This window comes from Ictidomys tridecemlineatus, chromosome 2 (genome assembly GCF_052094955.1).
Source record: "Ictidomys tridecemlineatus isolate mIctTri1 chromosome 2, mIctTri1.hap1, whole genome shotgun sequence".
Classification (NCBI taxonomy): domain Eukaryota; kingdom Metazoa; phylum Chordata; class Mammalia; order Rodentia; family Sciuridae; genus Ictidomys; species Ictidomys tridecemlineatus.
In genome coordinates this window covers 69,268,663-69,291,681 of record NC_135478.1, presented here as the reverse complement: position 1 = coordinate 69,291,681, position 23,019 = coordinate 69,268,663, and the positions used below count along the sequence as shown (strand labels likewise).

Below are 23,019 nucleotides of genomic sequence, written 5' to 3'. Positions count from 1 at the left end.
TGGTATGTCTCAATCCAACAGCAGGACTGTGATTCATTTGGACTAGCCTGTGTAGCCCCTTGGGCTTGGCTTCCAAGTTCCTCTGGGCACCTCAGCAGCATACACGATGATTCACCAATTGTGTGTTGTCCCTCTACTGTTGACACCTTCCCTAAAGGCAACCTGACCAGCTCACATGACAACTGGACTCAGCTGCTTCTCTTTCTCTACAGCCTGCCCAAGTGATTCCTCCAGATAGCAGATATACTACACATATATCCAACTTTCTGACTTTTCAAAAAATCCTTAAATGCTAATGTTTCCTTTCTTCTTATATATACTTTCATATTTAAATATATATATTTAAATATATATATATATTAATGTCATTTTCATTTTCTCTAAATAAAAGAGACAAGAGACAAAAGAAGTATCCTATCTTTCTTCTTCATTAACATTTTCTCCTATATTTTAGTCACTTATTCTTAAGGAGCCTTTTGAAATTCTAGGACTTCTGGAAAGATTGTTGTACAGATATTGATTTTATACTCTTTTTAAAATACCCAGGCTCTGGAATGTGACAATTTTATTTCTAATTCAATGAGATTCAAATAATCCTGTTTCACACTGCCTTTAGGATGACTAGTTAGCAGTTGAAAAGTCCTTACCTATTCCAGAGGTTGGTGTGAAGGAATGAATTCTGTTAATGGTAGGAAAATCCAGGGATTGGAAATACTTGAAAGAAGACTGTCCTATCTCCCAGAGGAAAATATCAATGGAATTCTGATCTCCTACAACAATAGAGTAATAATCAAATCTTGAAGTAAAAGTTACAGAAAGAAAATGGCAAAATTGCCTAGTAAGACTATAACAAAATGGTAATTCTAATTTAAGAAACAAATTTCATATGAATCCATTTAGTTCAACAAAAACATAACTTTTTAGATAATGCTTCAAATGTCTTTGCATTTACTACACAAAGTATATATATAATAGTTAGTTAGTTAGTTAGTTAGCTATTGTCCATGACCCAACCATAAAGAAAGAAAAGAAGCAAAATATTTTCTTTTTTTTTAACATTGTTGAAATTTTATCTAAATTTTTGGTAAACAAAAGAAACCATATTCTTATTTAGAAAACATTTTTGAAACAATATTGTCAAAAGTTGCTGAACACTTTTTATTAGTACTATAAATTATTCATGACACCCCAAACATATTCAGATAAAAAGTTACCTGTTTGCACTTGTCTATGAAATCTTCATAGATCATTCTATTCTACCAACCACCCCTTATTTTATTTTAACATAACTTTAAATTGGTGGTTCAGGGCACTACAAGAGTACTGGCATAATGCTTATTTTTTCCTCAAATTGCATTTATACCTGATAATTAACATTATCCCTCAAGAAATAGTCTATGGATTACCTAAAAAATTGTTACAAGAGCATTTTCATATAAAACAAACATTATGAAGGCTAGACAATTTGGGTAATAACTATAGTTGCATTATAAACACCATGTCATCTTACCTAAAAAGGTATTTTTGGCAAAAATTAAGTAAATATCATCTCTTGAAGACAAAGCTTCAATTTGTGTCATTCCACTGACTGGCACTTCTTCAAAGTAAATAAATGTGCTGCCAGACCATCTGAATAAAAGGACATGTAGCCTGACATTAGCCTGGGAAATTGGTAAGAACAAAGAGTTGCCTCTGTTGAATAAGGCCATGGTCAAAACACCCCAGACAGGAAGATTCTGTTGCAATGCAAAGCTCTGTCCATTCCATCTGAAGACCTGTAGGAAATGTTCAAATATAAAAACCTTCATGACTAGGAATTTAGCACTAGGAAGAATTTAGCCAATGTCACATGTCTATTCTCCTGTATCCTTTTATTTAGTTAGGATGATACTTTTATTAAGTGGGAAAGTACCAAGCCTAATGCCTTCTCCCCTTTTTTATCTCTGTGTGTGTACACACATGCAGGCAGAATAAATGAAAGAGAAATTATTTGAAAATAAATCTTAGAAGTGAGTACAAGATCTTCTGATGCTGCACATCATTTCCAACGTCTTGATCAACAGCATATAGAGAAATGCCTAAACTATTTTCATCCTCATGGTGGCAATGCATACAAGGCTTCAGGGTAAGTGTTCATAATATTTACAATTAAAAGAAAGTGTATAATCGACCTGGTTTCCTATATAATTTGAGCACTTTCACAACAAATTATACTTATTCAGGAGATGGAAGATGGTGGAGGAGACAGAAGATAACGAAGTAAAGGAAAGCTACTTCCTAAGCTGCATCCTGGTGTGGTAGGAGCCCTCTTCAAACAAAGACAAGAGGCACAGCACAGCTAGTAGATGTGTGCACATGCAACTCTGTTGAACAATGTGGCACCTTTAGTAACCACGTATGCATGTGTTCCCCAGAACAAAGAAAGGCAGTGTGGCACACTAAGCATGCAAACGCCACTCTGCTAACACTCAGAGCACATGTGCAACTCTGCCAACACCCCCAGTGGGCCTGTGCAGCTCTGTCAAAATTTCCTTATAGAATAACCACATGAAGTGTATTTTTCCATATAGGGGAGCAAAGGAGCTAATATGTAACAGGGGAAAGGGAGACTAACAGTGGCTATATAAGGCAAATCCCTGCTGCAATAGGGGCTTGGCTTTTGGATGAAAATCCACCCAGTCTCTCCTGGCACAAAATAAACATTACTCTTATTAACCACCTTGGTGTCATGTCTCTGTGTGTGAACCCCACAACAGTGGCCTGGGACCAAAGCAACAGGTGTACAGCTTCTTAACAAGGTGGATAAAAGAGGAATTTCAATAAAATTTAACATTAGACACTGAAGTGGCTCAGGGTCTCAGGAATTTGGGTACAGTAACTGAACAAGAAGGAATACATTGGAGCAGACCTGGCAGCCCCACCACCTATGCATAGTCACCACAGACAGAGGGAACAGAACACAGTCTTCATAGAGAAACCTGAAATCAAAAATGCAACCTATTCTTAACTGATCCATAGGCTGTACTGCATGCTAATGCTTGAAAAGCACGCTCTATATTTCAACTGGTTACAAAGAGATGAGGCAAGTCACAATTTCCTGCACACAGCTTTCCGGGGACCTAGGCTGGGCCAGATGGAAAGTGAGTAAAACAGTGACTACACCCAGAGCAAAGGGAGCCCAATTCACTTGTCCTTTGTCTCAGGCAGCTCATGTGACCAGCTGAAGTCTGAGCTGGCACAGTGAACACACTAAAGGACTAGACCAGAGAAGACAGTGCTCTTGAGCAGCAGTGAGTAAAGGATCAGCAACCCCCTGTCCCATGATTGGATTTTTGGGAGGGTCTTGAGAACCAGACCTGCAGATGACATTGGCTATTGTCTAATCTAGAAGTGGGTCCATCTAGTCTTTCCAAAGAAGCCCCAGCCAACAAAGCCCAGGAGGCCTAATGAGACCTCAGCCATACCTGCTGGAACTTTCCTCACAGGATGCTGCAGAGGCAGTTCCTTAGGAGTACACCAAACTGGTCCAGATGGACAAAACACCAGCTGACAGTTTGTCCTAACCCACCCCATCTCATACTAGTGAGAAGGGAAGCTGAGTCTTACATACTACATCAAACAGCTTCAATCTTAGGCTGTTCCAAGTGGCAGCTCAGAGAGCAACACAAAACCAGGAAGGACTAAACAACCCCACTTTTGCTCTCTCTATCTGTATACAACTCAGAAGAATTGAAAAGAAAGACTGTTGACATACACAAAAACCACCCAATGTCATCAATTATTTTGTCTAATTCAATGGAGAAGTGTCCTTCACTATTCATTCTTCATTGCAATTTTTAAAAATTCTTTCTGGGGCTAGGGCTGTAGCTCAGTGGTAGAGCACTTGCCTAGCATGGGTGAGGCAGTGGGTTTGATCCTCAGCACCACAGTAAAAAATTCAATGAAGTTATAAAAAAGTATTAAAAATTATTTCCATGTGTGCATCATAAACAATATTATAAATCAAATGGATCAAATGTACATCTACAGAATATTCCACCCTATAACAGCGGAATTTATCTTCTCCACTGCACACAAATTTTTTTCCAAAATAGACCATATTCTGGGCCATGAAACAAATCTTAGCAAATACCAAAAAAAAAAAATCAACATATCCCATGTATCCTATCAGATAATAATGGAATGAAACTAGAATCAAAGCAAGAAAAATAATAGAAACCACAAAAAGATGGAGATTGAACAATACTCTCTTAAATGAAGAAAATATCAAAGAAGAAATAAGAATAGAAATTAAGAAATTCTTAGGAAAAAAAGAGAAAAAGATACAATAGATCAGAATCTCTGGGACAGTATTAAAATAGTTCTAAGAGGAAAATTATAGCACCATTATAAAATTAAAGAATTGTCAAATAAATATGCTTATGCTTCACTTCAAGGCCTTAGAAAAAGATGAACAATCTAACCCTAAAACCAGTAGAAGACAGGAAATAATTAAGTTCAGAGCCAAAATCAATAAAGCTGAGAATAAGAAAACAATAGACAGGAACAAGATAAATAAGATTGACACTTAGCCAAACTAACCAAAAGAAAGAGTGAGAAGAAGCAAATCAACAAGATCTGAGATAAAAAAGGAAATACCAGCAAAGACCCTTTTGAAATCCAGAGAGTTATCAAAACCTGTTTTGAAAATTTGTACTCCAATAAGCTGGAAAATCTTAAAGACACTGACAAATTTCTAGACACATATGGACCTACTCAAATTGAATCAGAAAGATGTAGAAAACCTAAATAGACCAATACTAACTAATGAAACTGAAACAGTAATTAAAAGCCTTTCAAAAAAGGAAAACCCAGGACCTGATGGATTCTCAACTGAATTCTACTAGATCTTTAAAAAAGAACTAATACTCAAATTATTCCATGCAATTAAAAGAGAGGGAACACTCCTAAATACATTTTTAGAATCTGGTATAACCCTGATGCCAAAATCAGATAAGATGCAACAAGGAAATAAAACTACAGAATAATATCCCTGATAAACTAGATGCAAAATTCCTTAATAAAATTTTAGCAAACACCATTTAAAAAAAAATCAGAAAAGACAATACACCATGATCAAGTGGGTTTCATTCCAGGAATACAAAGTTGTTTCATCATAGGCAAATCAATAAATGTAATTAATCCTTTAACAGAATTAAGGACAAAAATCATTTGGTCATCTCAATACATGCAGAAAAGGCCTTTGATAAAATTCAACACCAATTCACATGAATAAATGCTGGAGAAGCTAGGAATCAAAAGAACTTACCTAATCATCATAAAGGCCATTTATGACAAACTCAAAGCCAACATCATACTCAGTGGAGAAACACTAAAAGCATTTCCTTTAAAAACAGGAATAACACAAGGCTGTCCACTCTCACCACTCCTATTCAATATAGTCCTCAAAACATTAGCCAGAGCAATCAGGCAACAAAAGGAAATGAAAGGTATACAAATAGGAAAAAAGACGTCAAACTATTTGTTTGCCAATTATATGATTCTATATCTAGAAAACCTAAAAAAAACTCCACTAGACCACTTCTAGAGCTTATAAATAAGTTTAGCAAAGAAGGAGAATACAAGATCACCACTCATAAATCAATAGCTTTCTTACACTCTAACCATAATTCAGCTGAGGAAGAAATGAAGAAAACCATCCCATTTATAATAATATCCAAAAAAAGTGTTAAAGAGTTAATCTAAAAAAGAAGGTAAAAGAACTCAGCAATGAAAATTATAGCACATTGAAGAAAAAAACTGAATAAGACCTTATCAAATAGAAAGACATCCCATGTTCTTGAATAGACAGAATCAATATTGTCAAAATGGCCACAGTACCAAAAGCAATATAGAGATTCAAAGCAATCTCATTTAAATAACAATGATATTTTTCACAAAATTAGAAAAAAAAACAATTCTTAAATTCATTTGGACTAATAAGAGAAACAAAATAGCCAAAGCAATACTAAGCAAGAGAAGAGAAGCAGGAGGTATCACAATACCTGATCTGAAATTATATTTCAGAGCTATAGTACCAAAAACAGCATGGTATTGGCATCAAAATAGACATGAAAACAAATAAAACAGAATAGAACACGAAGAGACAAATCCACATACTTACAGCCATCTGACATTTGAAAAATATGTCAATTTGTAAATGTGTGTATTCCTGGAATGAAACCCACTTGATCATGGTGTATTGTCTTTTCTGATGTGTTTTCAAATGGTGTTTGCTAAAATTTTATTAAGGAATTTTGCATCTAGTTTATCAGGGATATTATTCTGTAGTTTTATTTCCTTGATGCATCTTATCTGGTTTTGGCATCAGGGTTATACCAGCTTCTAAAAATGTATTTAGGAGTGTTCCCTCTCTTTTAATTGTATGGAATAATTTGAGAAAGAGTATTAGTTCTTTTTTAAAGATCTAGTAGAATTCAGTTGAGAATCCATCAGGTCCTGGGTTTTCCTTTTTTGATGTGTGAGTTTTTCAGGATGAATGCAACTACTATGTATAACTATAAAGCTCTAATTTAAAAAAGAAAAAATAATAATTATGCAGTCAACAGTTAGGACTTTTGAGACAAGCATTAAACTAGGAGCCTGGGTACACTGACCTCCTCCTTTATCACTCTTATTAACGATGAGGAAAAGGCAAAAACTCACATAGCAATAACTGAACAAATGATGACCATAAATTAAAACTGGTACTGAAGCCAAAAGTCAGGATAATATGATGAAAGAAATGTATGTATTAGGGGAATGAAGATAGAAGAAATGACATGACAGTTTCTAAGATACAGATGGTTATGATGCTCTGAATAAAAACTAGCCCAGAAAGCTGACAGTGCTAAGAGGTTGAACAGTCAAGACAGGAAAGGGGAAGTCATGAAGTATCCTTTCTTGGGTGACCATACAATTACCATTCATGTAGGGGTTCTTTAGAGATTGAAATATTAATAATAATTATACAAGGACATGGCATGATCCAGTGCTATCCTGGGCTAGAAGAAATATGGTTATCCTACATATATAGCATACTAACTAATGCTAAATTTATTATCATTGGGAATCACTAAATTTTTTAAATGAGTAACATGAATCAATATTTTTAAAAGATTACTCCCGCTACCAATAGAGAATGAATCTGAGGAGATCAGAGAACTTCAGAGACTAGCTTGGAGACTAGCAGTTCAGGTAAGAAAAGATAAGAACTAGGCTTAGACAGAGATGAGCTGAGGTGGAAAGAAATATCTATACTCAAAAATATTATGGAGATAGATTCAAGAACACTTAATGATCAATTAGATGTGAAAGAAAAAAAGGGGGTAATTCAACAAAATATATCACAGAATTCTCCCTTGAGCACTTGCATTTCTGAGGTTACTATTTCCCGAGATAAAAGCAAATACTCAAACACAAGTTTCATAGAGAAAATTAATTACAGTTCAGCTTGATATACATTATAACACACTCCTAAAATATATTTAAGTGGATGCATCAATAGGCAGTTAGACATTCAAGTCTGGACTACAGAGGAAAGGTTGCAGATATGATTTGAAAGACATTAGCCTATAGCTGATATGTAAAGCTAGCCTAATGTTCCTATGAAGAGCTACAGAACTGATGAAATTTCCCAGAGTAGGTGAAAAGAAAGAAGAAATATGAACTAAAACTGAATTATGGAATACTCTAAGACATATTGATTCAGAAAAGGGAGGAGGATCCAGCAATGGAGACTAAGCAGACAGAGTTCTTAAGAAGGAAAGCCTTGTGGTATCATAAAGCAAGAGTAGAGGGGGTTGAGATTTGGGTATGACTAAGTCTCATGCTGGTGGGAAGTTGTATATGACAGTGATAAACATATCCACTGGATTTGGCAACCCAGTCGCCATGGGTGAGTATGAGAAGTAGACAAAGCTAGCTGACACTTCTCTCACAACGTCCTACCACAAAGGAGAGACAATAAATGAAAAAAAAAAGAAATTAGAAAGGGAAGAGATCAACGGATTTCGCTGTAAACTGAACAATTCTCAACTATTTATGCCAACTGTAATAATTTCGTAGAGAAAGAAATGCCAGCTATGGAGGGAATAACTAAACCTTATGAAGGCTGAGGGGCAGCCATGTGAAAGAAAGGGCTTCTCCAGAAGGACACTCCTCTGCTGCAGCAGGAGGGAGGGGCAACACTGGCTTTTAAGTGGGATTTTGAATTTGGTGTTGGGAAAATAAGTAATCAGGTCATTAGTTGAAAATGAGGCGAAAAGAAGCATGTACAGAAGCACAAGAGACAAAAATTATCAATTAAGCATTAAGGAGATTATAATATGTAGTGTGCTAGAAAAATGTGAAATTTCTGGGGTGATGCTGAGTGCCCAATTGGCAATGTTAATCATGAATTTTTAGTGATACCATCTGTCTAGCTGTGTGATTTTTCTCCATAATGTTTTCCAACTCAATTAAATTCTGATTAAATGTTCATGTTTATGATTACATTTGCTTTGGTTCTTGAAGAACATATAATATTCATAACTGTTGTTTAAAAGTTAATTGGGACCAATCAATATTCATATTCTCCTTTACTACTTTACCACAAACTATGGTTTTCTTTTATAGCAAATCTCTAGACCCTACCTCATAACTTTCAATTACAGTATTTTTCGGAATCCTCTCTTTGACTTGCAACAATTAAATAATCTTGACTGTCTGAAGTAAAATATCTTACTTGGGAACTCTCAGAAATAATGACTGTTTGCACCTGCAAGGAAGACAGAAAAGTGGGAATAAAAATTTAAAGAGTTTAACTCAGAAAGGCACTAAATATTATACTAATGAGTTAGTATTTGATGTTTAAGACTCGATGTTTAAAACTATTCTGATCACTAGGTATGCATATATCATAAGCATACATCATTTCAAGCGAACAAAAATTGCCCCAGGTTAAGATACATGCTACAATTTGTATCAACTTGCAAAAAGTCCTGTTACTCATTAACATAGAATATACATTGTCATCCATTTAGATCAGTCTTACAAATCTGAATTTCTTTTAGGTAAAGCAATATAAAATGAAGATTTTGTTTTTACCAGGAATAACTGGAATCCAGATGTGAAGGTATACACACTGTTAACAGAAGACTTCTCTTCATTTCTTTCTTTATGAGTAATTACAAAGTAGGGGGAAAGACCAATCTTAAAGGCCTCACAATTTTTAGGATTTTGTATCTTTAAATCCTAGAAAATGAGAATTACAAAAAACAGTTAACTCATAATGTATCTCACATTTACTTGTATATTTTATTTTGTGCACTGTGGAAGAAAATAAGCAATGTTTACCTTAAATGTTACCTTAAAAATCCCTTGCCATCGGTAAATAGTAAATGATGATTTTCTTAACATTATACCATATACTGAATCTTCCAAAGTAAAGAAACACCAGCCAGAAACTGGCTTGTCCAAAAAACTTTGAAATATGGAAAAGACAACATCCATTCCCCCTAAAAACATAAATCATTATTTACCAGTGCATAATTCCTTCTCAAACTTATCTGCTCTAATTTGTTATTTAAACATTGAGACTAATGACTTCAATACAAATGAATTCCCCATGGTGTGTGTGTGTGTGTGTGTGTGTGTGTGTGTGTGTGTGTGTGTGAGAGAGAGAGAGAGAGAGAGAGAGAGAGAGAGAGAGAGAGAGAGAAGAAGAGAGAGAGACAGAGAGAGAGAGAGAGAAAGAAAGAGGCTAGAAAACTTAAAAATAGTAACTTAAAATAACAATTATGGATAACAAAAGGAGTACTAATACTTCGCTCTATAGCCATATAAACTTTCCCAAGGTCTATTTAAATATAAATACTTGCTAACTGTAATTTTAAAGGGAAATATGCTAAAACATGTTTTATTTCTTTCTTTTCTTTTTTCCAGCACTGGGGTTTGGACTCAGGACCCTGGGCATGCTAGGCAAGCACTCTGACATTGAGCAACAGCCCCAGCCCGTCTCCCACCCTTTAACACACTCTTCTAGTATCTGCAATCTACTGTTTTCTCCTGTATTTCTCACCAGGTCTCCAAATCCCCTTCGTGAGATCACTCTGCTATCCCTAGCCATTCAATCTGATGCTTTTCAATTTTCAGGCTGGGTCTTCTTCCCTTCTCTGTCTAGAGCTCCTCTTCTCAGATTGTTAAATCAATGTCCATGACTTTAAAAACAGTAACACATGTCAGATCCCTAAGTCTATCTTGCAGCAGAGACCTTCCTTTGAGTATAAACGCCTTCTCAAAAGGAACTCAAACTTAACATGTGCTAAAACACATTTATTTTAATTCCCTCATCAAAACAACACCTAGCCTTCTTTCACATATCTCTTAGTCAGTAGCAAGACACTCTATCCTACCACACAAGCTGAGAAAATAGGAGTCATCTGGGACTCAGCCTCACCCTTGCACCCAGTTCATCACCTGCTCTAAACTTCTATCATCTGTTGCCCTTTTGCTCATCTCCATGCATCCTCTCTTCTCTGCTATACCAACCAATTCTTTTTTTTAAAAAAAGAGAGAGTGAGAGAGGAGAGAGAGAGAGAGAGAGAGAGAGAGAGAGAGAGAGAGAGAGAATTTTTAATATTTATTTTTCAGTTCTCGGCAGACACAACATCTTTGTTGGTATGTGGTGCTGAGGATCAAACCCCGGCCGCACGCACACCAGGTGAGTGCGCTACCGTTTGAGCCATATCCCCAGCCTCCAACTAATTCTTTACACGGTCCTATGAATAACACTTAAAAATGCAAACATGATCATACCATACCATCTTCCCCATGCCTAAACCACTCAGAGGTTTTCCATTAACTCTGGGATAAAAGATTGACATCCATAAAATATTTCTCAAGTTCTTCAATGATCTCTGCATCTCCCCTATTTCTGTACTCCCTATTCACTGAGGTTCTTCAATTATGACATGTCCTTTTATGCCTGAGTTTCCTGCCTCTAAAGCTTCCCCCTCTTGTCTCCCAGGTTCCTCCAACCCAGTTCTTTGCATAATTTATTCCTCCACATTGATTTTTACTTATTTATTTTGGTACACCTTAAATTCTAAGCTCCATGAGCTCAGTACCATACCTAGGCACTCAATAAATATTCTTGGATATAGTAATAAAATTAAATATCTGTTTCCCATTTTTAATAAATCCATAAGTTATAATTCATGGAAATAATGTAAATCTTATATATGCAACATTTCTGAGTTACAGCATTTTGTTCTCATAAAAAACTAAACATACTCATGCCAAAGGCTGTTTCAGATATCGTCTCCCACTGCACACTCACAGCTAAATCAATGTCATTAGTAGGCGACACATTTAAGTATACCGTTCTATTGGTTTCTTCAATATCTATAGAAGTGGCTCTGAAATTGTGGAAAACAGAAAAAGAATATAATTTCTACATATTTAAAATATATACCACATTACCAGCATATGCTTAATATGCTTCTACATTTATATAACCAAAATGACATGCACAAATTTGATACATGAATATTTTCAAGACAAATGGGTGCTTGAAAATATTCGTTTATGGAGTTTTTTTAAGTACAAATGCAACACTCATAATCAGAAAATACTGAAGTTCAGTAATTTAACATTACACATTTTAAAACTGTCTTTTTTGAATTTTTCACACATAAATCAAAAACATCTGACAGGAAAAAACAGGAAATTCTTAGTATAGGAATAAAACTAAATCTCTTAAAATACTGTATATAAAAATCTGTCAGTTTCCAAAGGAAATTTTATAACTATAATCATTTTAATATGTTTAAAGAGTCATGTATTTGGATTCAGTGACCAAGTATATTTTATATTTTTTCTTGCTTTTTATTTCTAAAATCACAAAATAATGCAGGCCTTTTCCTAGAAGTGTGAACTATGAGAAAATAAGAATTCTGATGACACCATTAAGCAGGCCATGGTTAAGTCTTTGATGTTCTCTGTTATAAGAGAGCTTGTGGACTATGGATCTGTCTTCTGGAATTCATTTTAAAAGTCCACTTTACATAATCACACCTCAATTTTCTTTTGCATTTTCTTATGTCAAAAATTATTTCTTTCTTATTTTCAGAAGTGATATTTTCTTATAAATAAATTATACCTATTTTCAATAGCAGAAATACCGAACAGCCCCAAAGGGGCCTGATTTTGTAATACTGTTATCAAGGTTTGAACCTGCGCCCCTAGTCTAGCACCTCCCATAGGATTAAACAAGGTGCAAACAAAATGCTCATCCATTTCTGGTTCTGTGTCTAATACAGCAGAAATGTGCAGGGCCTGAAAACAAAATTAAAAAAGTAAAGTTACTAGAATAGAATATATTTGCAAAACACAGAGAAATTTACTAAACATTTTAGAAACCAAAATAATGTCTTTCAAAAAACAGCACCTCTTTTTTATTTAATAATGGTCCCCATAATGTGATAGCTACTTTTGGGATTTTCATGTTATTACTTTTGGGAGTTTCAACACTGTGGTACACTACATGGAAGTGTCTAAAAAAATAAATGACATTTTTAAATAACACAGAATAAAATATTAAAATATTAAATTCATGTCCTTTTTTGGGATACTTTTTTATCCTGCTCTGGCTATATAACTTCATTAATGTCTTTCTAGTCTAGGATTCACCATTAAAAAGCCATGGTAGAGGGGCTCGTGTTCTGGCTCAGGGGTAGCACTTCCCTAGCATGTGTGAGGCACTGGGTTGAATTCTCAGCACCACATATAAATAAATAAGGGTCGATTGACAATTAAAATATATATATTACAAAAAAGCCATAGTAGGAACAAATTAGAAACAACCCAAATGTTCATCAACAGGAAAATGGATAAACAAATGGTGATCTGTTCCATAAAACTCTATTCAACAATAAAAAAGGATCAGCTACGGATGTCTGCAACCACACAAAAGAAGCATGAAAGAAGCTAAATACAAAAGAATAGATACTATAAGGCCCTATTTATACAAAGCTCAAGAATCAGCAAAAATGAGTCAATTAAAACATTACAAAGTGGTTTCCTCTTGAAAAGGCAAGACGCAAAAGAGAACCATCTGGGTAATAGTAGTGTTAATATCTTTAATCTGAGTGGAGGTATTATGTTTTGGATATGAAATGTTGTCCAAAGTCTCATGTGCTCAGAGGTAGACTTTTTGGAAAGTGATAAATCATGATGGCTCTGATCTCATCAATAGATTAATCCACTGATGGCTGAATGGATTACTTGTATTAAATGGGTCACAAGGGATAGAGGTTGTCCTGGAAAGGTCTGGGTTCTCTCTGGCACTTTCCTCTTGCTTTCTGTTTTCCCCAGGTGCAATAAGCTGAGCAGCTTTCCTCAACTCCACCCTTCCACCAAGATGATTCTACCTTGGAGCCCGATGACATAGACAAAATCCTCTGAAACGCTAAGCCAAAATAAATCTTTCCCCATTAAGTTGTTCTTATCAGTATTTTGTTCATAGTGATGAAAAGCTGACTAATACAGGTCATTATATGTGTGTATACTATGTTTAAAATCATTAATCCATATGTTTGGAATTGGTGCATTTTACTATTTATATGTCAAAATAAAAACGTGGAACAAAAACAGTTGTGTGAGCCAAAAATATTTAATCCAATTTTCTCTAATGTTTAATTTACCAAATGAACAAAAGTTTTACTTAAATACACGCCAAGAAAAAGACACAAAATATTACAGTAAAAAAAATTTAAACATTTTAAATTACAAAAAAAATTATTAAGAGAAAAAATGTGAATAAAGCAATGACAAATTTTAATATACTTCAAATTTGAACTTTTGTATTTTTAACAAAAATTTTAATATACTTCAAATTTGAACTTTTGTATTTTTCACAATTTAAGTGTGTCTTTGAAGAAATCAAAGATTTTAAATTTGGAAGAACGTTTAAGAAATGAACAAAAATATGTTGAACTTTACAAAAACTTAAAATTGAGAAAGTTATTTGATAGATGAATTAGTTTAGAGGAAAGGGCTGCAAATATATTTCTTTAAAGCAGTATTTTAGCTAGCTTGAAAAATGTCTAAAGATAATGCGATGAACTAATTTAAACTTCAACTATATTTTTAAAAATAAAGTTTAGTAGGAACAGAAAATCAATATACAGGAATGGAAAATATATAGAAAAATAAGTTGGGAAACTAAACTTATAAAGGATAGATCACATTCATAATTAATCTCAAATCCAGGATTTTTCTCTTTCAAACACTATTCCTATTCTCAAACAGTTTGAAGCAGCAGTTACATGCTGTTTAATTAAAATATAGCAAAAAGAAATGACTGACTGGGTCTGGGAACTTTTTTTGGCTTATGCTTTACATATAAAGTGAAGTATACCATTTAAATAAGTTTGGAATTTAAAATAAAAAACAATATGTGTATTTTTATTATTTACATATTTCTCTATTAATAGTAAATTCCTTCAGTTGCCCTCTATACATATTATATAGTACATTAGCACTTGTCACATAATAATCTAATCGTGTCTTTATTTCTCACCTAAGTTGGAAATATCTTTTTCTTCTTTTGAGGATGCAGAAAAAAATATTTTGTAAATATTAGAGTTATAAGCTTCATCCTTATTAAAGTTGCATACTGTACCTTGAGTCAAACACCTTCTTCTAATACAATATAGCCTTTGGAAGGAGTCAGGTCCTTGGATTCTGTTGAAGAATTCACTTCTGTGACAATGAACTGAACTGTCACAGTTCCAAACAGTCCTCGTGCAGGTTCCCGAACAATGTACAAGACCGCAACACTTTCCTGAACATAGAGAGCTGCTGGCTCTCTCAGGAAAAAGTGCTCACTGTTGTTAAATGATAGAACTCCAGGGCCATCATCATTAGCAAGGATGGTAATTACAGCTGTCAAAACAAAAATATTCAATGATAAATGAAAATAAGAAGGGCTATTATAAATGCTGAAATGAGTGTGGATATTTCATTGGAAAGAAGGTCAACTCTCGACCTCAAGTGATCATTTTAAGAGTACCTTTTCCTTTTTTTTTTTTTAAAGAGGGGTCATTTTTAAAGCATTACATAAAATTTCATATTCCTTTATTATATGAAAATACTCTGCAATCTTAGAATGGAAGGTAGGTTTGTCAACCTGATGTGAGGCTACCTCTCAGAAGTCAAGAGCAGAGACCAAATTTAATGATGAAACAGTGAAAACATTCCCCGTAAAAACAGAAGCTAATGCATAGAACAATGCTTTGAACATAAGAACACATAAAGGTAATCACAATGTGTTCTATTAAAAGGCTCATTTTTTGGGCTGGGGATTTGGCTCAAGCGGTAGCGCGCTCGCCTGGCATGCGTGCGGCCCGGGTTCGATCCTCAGCACAACATACCAACAAAGATGTTGTGTCCGCCGAGAACTAAAAAAAATAAATATTAAAAATTATCTCTCTCTCTCTCTCTCCCTCTCTCCTCTCTCATTCTCTTTAAAAAAAAAAGGATCATTTTAAAAAATAGAGTATTGATTTTAGGTAGACACCAGTATTTCCTCTGCAGAATCTCAAAATTAGGTAAAGAAGACATACAAATCAGAAGCCCATGAATTAGCACGAAGACTGTTGTTTAAAAACATTTTCATTTGAAAATAATCATTTTCATCTGTAATATACACATTAATTAAGACTTAATGTTTAAAGAACAGCTATTTGCTTGAAAAAAACGCACCTTAAAATAGCAACTTATTCTTCATTGCATCAAACTACATATAATCTTTTCCCAGTACCAATTTTAGTTAAGTACTTATTCATGTTATTACATATTAATAACTGTTACTAACTTTCTTGGGGGTCTAAGTTATGTAACCTTGGCTCATCCTGTAAAACAAAACAAACCTACCCACCTTATCAGTCTCCTCCACACTTGTGGATTTCACCACACAAGAAGCTGGCCTCTCCTGTATGTTTGTAAGGTCCTGAGGGGCACTCTGAGATGCTGCCATTGGAGGCACGCCTCTTCTTGGGTGCATCTGATGGCAGGATGTTTGAAACATATGGTTTGGAAATAGTATTGGACCTCGAAAAAGTTGGGTGGTGCTTATTTATTAGAGGGGTTGCAGGAGCACTTGCAGTCTAATAAGAAAAAGACAGTGTCTATATGTAATTTCAAGATAAAAACCACTTATTTTATACAAGATTTGAAGACTCTTATAAGATATTGCATAAGAAAATACTTACTTGCTCCCACTTTTTCTTACTACATTGAAAAAAAAAACTAAAAAAAAACCTTTATTTTCTTTTTGTCCAGGTTTTGTGATATTTGGCAGGATTCAAAAAAAGAAGAAAGTCATCTTACTTTGGTACAGAGAGTTGAATATTCACTTCCAAGTTTTCCTTCTCTTACTTTCCCTCTAAAACCTTATCTAATACTCTAGGCATGGAGGTATATGCCTAGAATCCCAGCAACTCAGGAGGCTGAGACAAAAGGATCACAAATTTAAGGCCAGTTTCAGCAACTAAGCAAAATCATCTCAAAAATTTGTTTTAAAAAAGAGAGGGTAATAAGGAAGGTAACGCAGTGGTAAAGCACTCCTAGGTTCAATCACTAGTACCAAAAACTTTAAAAATAAATAAAAACAAAAATTTAAGCAGTAATAAAAGTTGTCATTACAATCTGAAATGAATTACTCAGGACTACTTTTACAAAATCCTCAAAGAAACAAATATTCCTGTTTCACAACATAGGAAACTTAAACTAAAATATACTCAGGATCAATAATCACAACTAAGACATACACTCAATTCTTTATGACTCAGCCAGTGTTGCATAATTACCAACATTTCAGAAGTATAATGAAAGCAGTACTAAGATGGAATTTTATAACTATGAGTACATACATTTAAAAAATCACCACAGCAAACACAAAAAATCTAATGATATTTCTCAGGGCATTAGAAAAACAGGAGCAAACCAAATCCAAAATCAGTAGCAGGAAATAAAACATAAATATCAGAACAGGAAATAAATGAATAGAAAGGATAGAAAACATCAATTAAACTAAAAGGTGGTTCTTTGAAAAGATAAACAAAATTGACAAATACTTAGCTAAACAAACCAAAAAAAAAAAAAAAAGAAAGAAAACCCAAAGAAATAAAGAGATGAAAAAAGGATAATATGACACATATCACTGAAATTCATAGGATCATTAGCAATATTGAGTAAAACTATATACCAATACACTGGAAATTCTAAAAGAAGTTAACAAATTTCTGGGCCCAGATGACCTACCACAATCAAACCAATAGGACATAAAAAAATCTAAATAGATCAATAATAAGCAATGAGATTGAAGCAGTAATAAAGAGTTTCCCAATAAAAAAGTATAAGAACCAGACAGATTCATTGATGAATTTTTACCAGATTTTTAAAGAACTACCACCAATGCTCCTCAAACTATTCCATGAATTAAAATGGAAAGCAACTCTTTCAAACTCATTTTGCAATGTATCACCCCGTTACCAAAACTTGATGAGGATACAACAACAACAAAAAAAACTATAGACCAATGTCCTTGATGAACATAGATGATATATATCCTCAATAAAATACTTTCAAATGGAATTCAACAGCACATTGAAAAGAGCATATATCATGATCAAGTTGGTTTCATTCCTATGATGCAATGATGGCTCAATATATATGAATCAATAAATGTAATACAGCACATAAATAGAATCAAGAGTAAACATCACATGATCATCTCAATAGATGCAGAAAAAGTCCTTGGTAAAATTCAACAGTCCTTCATGATTAAGTTCTGAATAATCAGATATAGAAAGAAGATACCTTATTATAATAAAACCTATATATGATAAACCTATATCCATCATCATTCTGAATGGGGAAAAACTGAAGGCATTTCCTCTAAAATCAGAAAATAGAGTTTCTATTCTCAACCTTTTCATTCAGTACATTGCTTGAAATTTTAGCCAGAGCAATTAGGTAAGAAAAATATATAAAGTGATATAAATATGAGAAGAGGAAGTTGAATTGTCCCTATTTCCAGATAATACAATTATATTCTGAGAAAATCCTAAAGATTCCACCAAAGGACTCAAAACTGATAAATAAATTCAGCAAAGTAGTAGGGATACAATATCAATATACAAAAATCAATAGCTTTTCTATACATCAGTAATGAATGGACTGAGAAAGAAATCAGTGTTTCTTGAACAAGGAGGCGAAAGATTGCTACAGTGAAAACTGGAAAGTAGTGAAGAAAGATATAAGAGAGTAGAAAATGTAAAGATCTTCCATGTTCATGGATTGGAAAAATTAATATTGTTAAGACAGCCATAGTACTGAAAGTGATCTATGGATTCAATGCAATCACAATCAAAATACTAATGACATCTTTCACAGTTCTTCACAGAAATAGAAAAAAAAATCCTAAAATTGATCTGGAATGAACAAAGACCACAAATAATCAAAATCATTCTGAGCAAAAGGACTAAGGATATAGGCATTGTAATCGTTTATTTTAAAATATACTATAGAGACCCTCATCAGTATATAAAATATGAAGATGTGAATTTGGTGTCAACATACCTTAAAGATATGATAAATTGTGGTATAAAGGTGTATTAAGAATTGTAATGCAAAAAATAAATAAGCAAATGACTAAACAAGCAAATAAATAAGGTATACTACAGAGCTATTTTAATTTAAAAAACCTGGTATAGATATAAAAACAGATATACATGGATACAACAAAAAGAATATAAAGGGGCTGGAGTTATGGCTTAGCAGCAGAGTACTTGCCTAGCACATGTGGGTTCGATCCTCACTACCACATTAAAATAAAGGTATTGTGTCCAACTACTACTAAAAAAATAAATATTAAAAAGAGAGAATATAAACATAAATAAGATATATCTTCCTATTTATAGATAATACAATTATTACAATTTCTCCTCCCCCCCTCCCTCCCGCGCCCCCCCCTCTCTCTCTCTCTCTCTCTCTCTCTCTCTCTATATATATATATATATATATATATATATATATATATATATATATGAATTGAGGACCCAGAAATAAACCCATGTATCTTCAGACAGCTGATCTCAATAAAGTGCCAAAAATCATATACTGGAGAAAAGCCTTTTCAACAAATTGTACTGAGACAACTGGATATCCACATGCAGATGACTGAAACTAGATTTCAATCACCTGAAAAAAATCAACTCAAAATGGATCAAAATCTTAATTTAAGACATAAAACTTTGAAACTACTGGAAGAAAACATATAGGAAACACTTCAAAATACTGGGACTGGCAATGATTTCCTGAATAGTACTCTGATATCTCAGGAAACAAAAGCAACAATTGACAAATAGGATTACAATAAATCAAAACTGCTGCACAGCAAAAAAAACCACCAAGAGAGTGAAGAGAAAAATCTATAGAATGGGGAAAAATCTTTGCCAGCTATTAATCTGACAGAGAATTAATCTTCAGAAAAAACAAATATTCCAATCAGTAACTGGACCAATGATCTGAACAGACATTTCTCAAAAGAATACAAATACAAGACAACAAATATATGTAAAAATAATATCTTTAGCCTTAATAAATCACAAAAAACTACATGGAGATTCCTGTCACCCTATTCAGAATGGCTCTTGTCATATAAATCTACAAACCAAAGCAAAAGCAAAAAAATAAAATAACAAATGCTAGTTGAAATGTGGAAAAAATATGAATCTGTATAAACTGTTGATGAGAATGTAAATTAGTACAGCTGGTATGGAAAACCATTTACAGATTCTTCAAAAAACTAAAAATAGACTTACCATAAAATCCAACTAGAGCTGGGGATAGTGGTGCATACCTGTAATCCCAGGAGTTTGGGAGGCTGAAGTAGGAGCACCAAAAGTTCAAGGCCAGCCTCAGCAACTAAGCAAGGCCCTAGCAACTGAGTGAGACCCTGTCTCAAAGTAAAAATAAATAGACAGGGGATGTCAATGGCTAAGTACCCCTGGCTTCAATCCCTAGTTCTCCCCTCCCTACCACCACCACAAAAAAAAAATCCAAATAGACCATTCCTTAGTGTTTTTTCAAAGGGTAAAAAGTGGGAAGAAGATGAATTGAAGGAGAAAAGAAATTATTGGGAAGGGGGAAGGATACTGTGGAGTGGGGCAAAGAGCAAGAGAAAGTAGAATGGAGGGTAGACATGATCAAAATATGATACATGTATATATGGAAATGTCAGAGTAAAACCCATTACTTTGTATAATATATATTGATAATAATAATAGTAATAAAAATGCACAAGATGATCTTGAAAACAATTAAGAAAACTGTGAAAATATATTGGAGTTCATGTTAGAGGGACTCAGGATGGTCTCTAATGCAAAAATCTGAACAAATTTGGTGTCATGATTCCATAATTAAAACAATCACATATGTTTCATTCTGTGCTTTCATAATGATACTAAGAAAAGAACTCTTCATCATGTTCATGCTAGAGAACAAGACCATTATTTAAAAACACATCCAGTAAAGAGAAAGAAATTATCCCATTTTCATATGACCTTTTCTGACTGAATTTAATCTAGGGAGTCAACTTGCTGATATGAGTGCGTTTGTTTTATAGAAATATCTCAACAAACAGTTAAAAGTAATGTTTACATACACTCTTGTCCTTTATCAATTACTGGTTAAGATGCAGACAATAATTGTTGATGGCTAACATTAGAAAATATGATAACATGTTACTGTCAGTTAATGGTAACACAAAAATAATACCTATGAAGTTTTTTTTTTCTCTCTATTTTTTGGAAGCAGAGTCTCCCTATGTTGTACAGGCTGACTCCTGGGCTCAACCAATCCTCATACCTCAGCCTCCAGCGTAGCTGAAACTACAGGCGAGTGCCACCATGCCTGGCTACTATATTCTTGCCAGAGATGTGTCACTAAAACCTAATTAAGGCTCTAGATTTAATAGTCAAATTTAAGGAAATAGAGGGGACAAAGAAACATGTGACAAGGATACATTACCAAATTTTTGAGTAAGACAAACTATAAAATAAATGACCTGGTTTTGTCAACAAACCAATTGCAAATAAAAAAAAAATTAGGACAGGAATAAATTTCAAAAGCATTCTTTTACAAAAAAACAAGGGTTTTATAGCAAATCACAATGTAATTTCAATGACATTGAAAACAAAGCACTGTGTGTCAAAATTTGATATAGCTAAAGCAGAGCATAGCAAATATACATTCTTAAATGTTTATTTAAAATAAACGTTCAATAAATGAAATAAATCATGATAATGTAGGGACTTCTCTAGGAAGGCAAAGATAGTACCAATAAATATTAATGCAATATGTCTTGATAACATTAAAGAAAAACTATATTCCACAAATTAAAACTCATATCTGATAATCCAAATATTAATTAAGTAGCATGCATTCTGCATGAAAAGCCTAACAATAGTAACAATTAATAATGATGAACAGGTGGATAGGACTTTATGTTTAAAGAATTTTTCATGAACAGAGCAGGGAGGAAGAGCAGGAAGAAAAGACTAACATTAAACAGAGACATGAGATGGGAGGGAAAGGGAGAGAAAAGGGAAATTGCATAGAAATGAAGGGAGACCCTCATTGTTATACAAAATTACATATAAGAGGTTGTGAGGGGAATGGGAAAATAAATAAGGAGAGTAATGAATTACAGAAGATGGGGTAGAGAGAGAAGATGGGAGGGGAGGGGAGGGGGGATAGTAGGGGATAGGAAAGGTAGCAGAATACAACAATTACTAATTGGGCATTATGTAAAATTTTGGATGTGTAACCGACTTGATTCTGCAATATGCATTTGGGGTAAAATTGGGAGTTCATAACCCACTTCAATCTAATGTATGAAATATAATATGTCAAGAGCTTTGTAATGTTGTGAACAACCAATAAAAAAATGGATGAAAAAAAAAAAGAATTTTTCATAGGCCCATTTTACTTCTTAGAATATCTTTTTGAAGGAGTTATCAACAGTTATAATTCTAAGCCCTTCTTATTTGAGTAACGCCAGCATTTACTCTATAAAGAAATATAAGCAATGTTATCACTCGAATTCACATCCAAGGAGCCAGGTGATCAGAGATTTGAATAACTTGCACAAAGATACACAGGTTATACATGGTAAAACTAAAACCAATATCTATTTAAAGACTTTCTGTAATACTTGTGGTTTTTCTTTTTTATGCTGCTATTTCATTTTAAGATAGAATCCCCTAATAAATATGTATATATATATATATATACACACAATTAAGTTAGAAGAACAGGTGGAAAATTCATATGGCAGCACAATAAATAATATAACCAGAGTGCCAAGCATGGTGGCACATGCCTTCAATCCTAGCTATGGAGGAGGCTGAGGCAGGAGGATCACAAGTTCAAGGCCAACTTGGGCAATGTAGGGAGACCATGCCTCAAAATAAAGCAATTCTTACAAGGGCTGGGGATGTAGCTCAGTGAAGAGCACCCTTAAATTCAATCCCTAATACTGGGAGAATATTTATTTATTTATATGGAGAGTATTTCAAATAATGATTTTTCCAGACATCTTGTCATCCTCTGCACTAGTTAACCCATCTTCTCTAAAGTTCTAAGTAGGAATCACTACAAGTCAAAGTGAAACACTAAGACAAGTGAAAATTTGAGCCTATTTTAAAAAAACAACTCGATACTAGAGTTTCCAATGATACCAAACAATCTAAGAGCTGAGGACACTTATCACTTATAGCACTTTGGATTGACCTGTAGACACTGTTAAAAAAAAAAAAAAAGAAAGCTTTCTTAATCTTATTCAGAGCATTCAGTCATCTGTAAAATCACATACTTCCACTGCTGGAAGGTGTAGTAGCAATCTATATATTCAACACCTTTAAAATGAGG

General features: G+C 33.9%; 1 protein-coding gene across 1 annotated transcript in view; it reads right to left on the bottom strand.

Moving 5' to 3' along the window:
* The window catches only part of LOC144368167 (uncharacterized), a 155,316-nt gene that overhangs the window by 27,110 nt on the left and 105,187 nt on the right, over positions 1-23,019 (bottom strand). The window contains exons 6-12 of the mRNA XM_078026819.1: positions 15,962-16,190; positions 14,705-14,967; positions 9,376-11,438; positions 9,127-9,273; positions 8,674-8,797; positions 1,511-1,775; positions 648-770 (exon numbers count right to left, since the gene is read on the bottom strand). The gene's annotated coding sequence lies outside the window, so the exon portion shown is untranslated. The remainder of the gene's footprint in view (positions 1-647; positions 771-1,510; positions 1,776-8,673; positions 8,798-9,126; positions 9,274-9,375; positions 11,439-14,704; positions 14,968-15,961; positions 16,191-23,019) is intronic.